This window comes from Sapajus apella, unplaced genomic scaffold, assembly GCF_009761245.1.
Source record: "Sapajus apella isolate SASKATOON/1434 unplaced genomic scaffold, GSC_monkey_1.0 scaffold2, whole genome shotgun sequence".
NCBI classification, from domain to species: Eukaryota; Metazoa; Chordata; class Mammalia; order Primates; family Cebidae; genus Sapajus; species Sapajus apella.
In genome coordinates, this window is record NW_022436942.1 from 36,279,583 (window position 1) to 36,284,912 (window position 5,330).

Below are 5,330 nucleotides of genomic sequence, written 5' to 3' on the forward strand. Positions count from 1 at the left end.
ACTAAGCACCCAAAGTTAATCTCTCACACAAAGTCCTCTGTGGGTCAGGTCACTCTCCACAGCCACTATTTCTTTTGTGATCCCAGCTGTCTGGATGGGGTGGCGCCACTGAATCAACATGTCTACCTCACAGAGGTGGTGTGGGGCTAAGGTTGCTTCTCCTCACAATTCGCCACCCAAAACTACTCTCATACCCCTGTGGAATTGTAAGGGGGCTGAGAAATGTAGTTTTCCATGCACTCGGGAAGGAGAGGAGATCAGAAATGGTGAGCCTAGCCATGTGCTCTGTAGAGAGGTCTTCATTGTCTGAATACTATGAAAGCTATTATAGTTCTCTTTCTTACCTTTGATGACAGAAGCTCAGAGCTACTAATGGTAGAACAGATTTTTCCTAAATATCCTGTAGACATCTTTCCTTCTTTCTTCCCATATTAGATATTATTTCTTATTTTGATGGCCTTATTGTTTGTGTACATTTTTTTTTTTTGTAAATTGCTTCTGAGTCATTGTGGAAGAACAGTAAATGAATTAATTAATGGAAATAAATAGGACAAAGTGAAATATACAGATGTTTGCTTCACAGCTATCACTGATGCTTACCCAGGCTTCTTGAGTCTAGCAAGAGTCATGGATACTAACAATGGTGATGGTAGCAGCAAAACTAGTCTTATACTCGGCAGGGCCTTTTCTCCACTGTTTGGTCAGTGTTCTGCAGAAAAAAACAGAATCAATGGGATATATATGTATATATATATATATGTGTGTATATATATATGTGTGTATATATATGTGTATATATATATGTATATATATATGTGTGTGTACATATATGTATATATATGTGTGTATATATATGTATATATATGTGTATATATGTGTATATATATATGTGTGTATATATATGTATATATATATGTGTGTATATGTGTATATATATATGTATATATATATGTGTGTATATATGTATATATATGTGTATACATATGTATATATGTATATATATGTATACATATGTATATATGTATATATATGTATACATATGTGTATATATATGTATATATATGTGTGTATATATACGTATATATGTGTGTATATATATGTGTATATATATGTGTGTATATATATGTGTATATATATGTGTGTGTATACATATATATACACACACCCACACACACACACACACACACACACACACATATATATATATATATATATATATATAGAGAGAGAGAGAGAGAGAGAGAGAGATAGAGAGAGAGAGAGAAATTTATTTTGCAAAAGTGGCTCATTCAGTTATGGAGGCTGGCAAGTCCAAAATCTGCAGTTCCAGTCTGCTGGCAGGCAGGAGGAGCCTGGGGACTGGCCCAGAGAAATGCTGATCTTGCAGTTCAAGACCAAAGGCAGTCTGCTGGCAAAATTTCCTCTTGCTTCAGGGAGATGGGGTCAACAGCTAATACAGCAGCACAACTGGGAAACAGACAGACATCTGTGAGGTGTCTGGGAGTGTGTTATTGCTATCGTTCTATTCAGGCCTTCAACTGATTAGGTAAGGCCCAACCACATGATGGAGAAAAATCTGTTTTACTCAGAGTCCACTGATCGAAGTGTCAATGTCATCTGAAACACCATGGAAACATTCCGAATAATGTTTGACCAAGTTTCTAAGCACCATGGCCCCACCAAGTTGACATAAAATTAACCATCACACCCACCATGCCCTTCCCTGAGATGGCCCTTGTGAGCTCACTACAATCCTGCAGTCTTGCCTCCTTGTGGGTCCCAGTGTGCACTGAGAGCCATTGGGTACCCCTCCCTGGTTCTGGCCTCACACTTGTACCTACTGTCTTCACCCAAGTCTCCCTTTTCATTGTAATTCTTTTCCCAAGTTCCCAAGAATGGGGGTCCTGTTCTGACAGTTTTTTTTTACAGTCCTTCCTTTTCCAAAAGGATTTAATATAAGCACCTCCACAGGCTTTTTGGTACCCAGTGATCAGCATCTCGAAGGCTATTTTAGTAACCTTATTTGCTTATTTTTTTAAGATGGAGTCTCGCTCTGTCACCCAGGCTAGAGTACAGTGGCATGATCTCAGCTCACTGCAAGCTCCGCCTCCTGGGTTCAACAGATTTTTGTGCCTCGTGAAATCAGACAGTACCCTATTTATTATGGTCAGGAGTTCTCTTTCAGTTGCTAGCACTTCTCAAAGTCCCAATCCTGTTGCAGCTCAGGATGACTTATTTGACTACAGAGTATTCTGGGGACTTAGATCTCCTCTCATTTTGAGACCCTGGTCAGTCCTAATGAATTCTCTCTCACAGTAAACCATTAAGTTGGCATAGAGCCTGGGCAACATGGCAAAATCCCATCTCTACAAAAAAAAAAAAAAAAAAAAAAAGAAAGAAACATGAAGTTAGCCAGGCATGGTGATGTGTACGTGTGGTCCTAGCTACTTGGGAGGCTGAGGCAGGAGACTCACCTGAGCCTGGGAAGTCAAGCCTGTAGTGAGTCATGATCTTGCCATTACACTCCAGCCTGGGTGACAGTGGAGACCGTGTCTCAAAAATAAGAGAAAAAAGTTGGCATAGATATGGAGCTGGAGGCAAGGTAGCTGCAACCAAGTGGTAAATGTTTCTGGCAGAAGAATGATAAAGGTTTTATAAATGTTTTGTTTTAATGATCAAATGCATATTATGTGGCAGGAGGTCTTCATGTGTTATTTAATTTCTCACAACAACCTATGAGATTTGAAGTATAACCCACTTTGCAGATGAAAAACTAAGTCTCAGAGAGGTAAATTCACTTACAGCTAAACAGCTAAGACAATAGCACAACTGGGAAGGGAACAGTCATCTGTGAGACATTTAAGAGTGCTCTATTGGCCAGGCATGGTGGCTCACACTTGTAATCCCAGCACTTCGGGAGGCCAAGGTGCATGGATGTCCTGAGGTCAGGAGTTTGAGACCAGCTTGGTCAACTTGGCAAAACCCTGTCTCTAATAAAAATACAAAAATTAGCCAGGCATGGTGGTGGGTGCCTATAATCCCTGCTACTTGGGAAGCTGAGGCAGGAGAATTACTTGAACCTGGGAGACAGAGGTGGCATTGAGCCAAGATCATGCCACTGCGCTCCAGCCTGGGTGACAGAATGAGACTCCATCTCAAAAATGAGAGGGAACATGAGAGGGAGACGAATGTTGAGAGAACAAAGAGGAAAGAGAGAAAATGGCGTCCACGGATTACAGAACCTATAGCCAAGCTGCAGTGCGGCAGGGTGCTTACACCACCCAGCCCACTCAAGGATGTGCACAGACCACCCAGGCACATGGGTGACAAAGCTATGGAACCTATGGACTGCCCACTGATGTCAGCTATACCCAGGCTCAGACCACTGCAACCTATGGGCAGACTGCGTATGCAACTTCTTATGGACTGCCTCCTACTGGTTATACCACTCCAACTGCCCCCCAGGCATACAGCCCGCCTGTCCAGGGGTATGGCACTGGTGCTTATGATACCACCACTGCCACAGTCACCACCACCCAGGCCTCCTACGCAGCTCAGTCTGCATATGGCACTCAGCCTGATTATCCAGCCTATGGGCAGCCAGCCAGCAGCCACTGCACCTACAAGACTGCAGGATGGTAACAAGGCCACTGAGACTAGTCAACTTCAATCTAGCACAGGAGGTTACAACCAGCCCAGCCTAGGATATGGACAGAGTAACTACCACTATCACCAGGTACCTGGGAAATACCCCATGCAGCTAGTTACCACACCACTGTCCTACCCTCCTACCAGCTATTCCTCTACACAGCTGACTAATTATGATCAGAGCAGTTACTCTCAGCAGAATACCTATGGGCAGCCGAGGAGCTATGGACAGCAGAGTAGCTATGGGCAGCAGCCTCCCTTTAGTTACTCAACCCAAACAGGATCCTACAGCCAGGCTCCAAGTCAACATAGTTAACTGAGCAGCAACTATGGGCAGCAGAGTTTATTCTGACAGGACCAACCCAGTAGCATGGGTGTTTATGGGCAGGAGTCTGGAGGATTTTCCAGACCAGGAGGGAACTGGAATATGAGTGGCCCTGATAACTGGGGCCAGGGAAGAGAGGGTATTTGACTATGAAGACAGGAGCAGGGGTGAGTGGGGAGTAGGACGCGGTGGAATGGGCAGCACTGGAGAGCAAGGTGGCTTCAATAAGCTTGGTGGACCCATGGTCGAAGGACCAGATCCTTTTTTAGGCCCACCTGTAGATCCAGATGAAGACTCTGACAACAGTGCAATTTATGTAGAAGGATTAAATGACAGTGTGACTTCAGATGATCTGGCATACTTCTTAAGCAGTATGGGGTTGTTAAGATGAACAAGAGAACTGGGCAACCCATGATCCACATCTAACTGGACAAGGAAACAGGAGGGCCCGAAGGTGATGCCACAGTGTCCTATGAAGATCCACAGTGTCCTGTGAAGGCTGCCATGGAGTGGTTTGACGGGAAAGATTTTCAAGGGAGTAAACTTAAAGTATCTCTTGCTCAGAAGAAGCCTCCAATGAACAGTATGTGGGGTGGTATGCCACTCTGTGAGGGCAGAGGGATGCTGCCATGACTCCATGGAGGTCCTGGGGGATCCATGTGTCACATGGGAGGCCATGGAGGAGATAGAGGAGGCTTCCCTCCAAGAGGACCCCAGGGTTCCTGAGAGAACCCCTCCAGAGGAGGAAACATCCAGCACTGGGCTGGAGACTGGCAATGTCCCAATCTGGGTTGTGGAAACCAGAACTTCGCCTGGAGAAGGGTGCAACTAGTGAGTGGTCCCAAAGCCTGAAGGCTTCCTCCCACCCCTGGGTGGTGATCGTGGCAGAGGTGGCCCTGGTGACATGTGGGGAGGAAGAGGTGGCTTCATGGCTCATGGCGGTCCCAGTGGAATGTTCAGAGGTAGCCGTGGTGGAGACAGAGGTGGCTTCCATCATGGCCAGGGCATGGACCAAGGTGGCTTTGGGGGAGGAAGATGAGGTGGCCCTGGGGGGGCCCTTGGACCTTTGATGGAACAGATGGGGGGAAGAAGAGGATGACATGGAGGACCTGGAAAAATAGATAAAGGCGAGCACGATCAGGAGTGCAGAGATCGGCCCTACTAGATGCAGAGACCCCGCAGAGCTGCATTGACTACCAGATTTATTTTTCAAACCAGAATTTATAATTCCATATTTATAACGTTGGCCACAAGATTATGATTATTCATTGTCTGTACTTTAGTATTTTTCACCATTTGTGAAGAAAGATTAAAACAAGTTAAATAGTTAAAAAAAAAAAAAAAAAAAAAAAAAAAA

At 44.6% G+C, this 5,330-nt stretch overlaps 1 pseudogene; it reads left to right on the forward strand.

Moving 5' to 3' along the window:
- The first annotated feature begins 3,155 nt into the window (after window positions 1-3,155).
- Window positions 3,156-5,287, forward strand: LOC116557001 (annotated as a pseudogene).
- The last annotated feature ends 43 nt before the right edge of the window (window positions 5,288-5,330 follow it).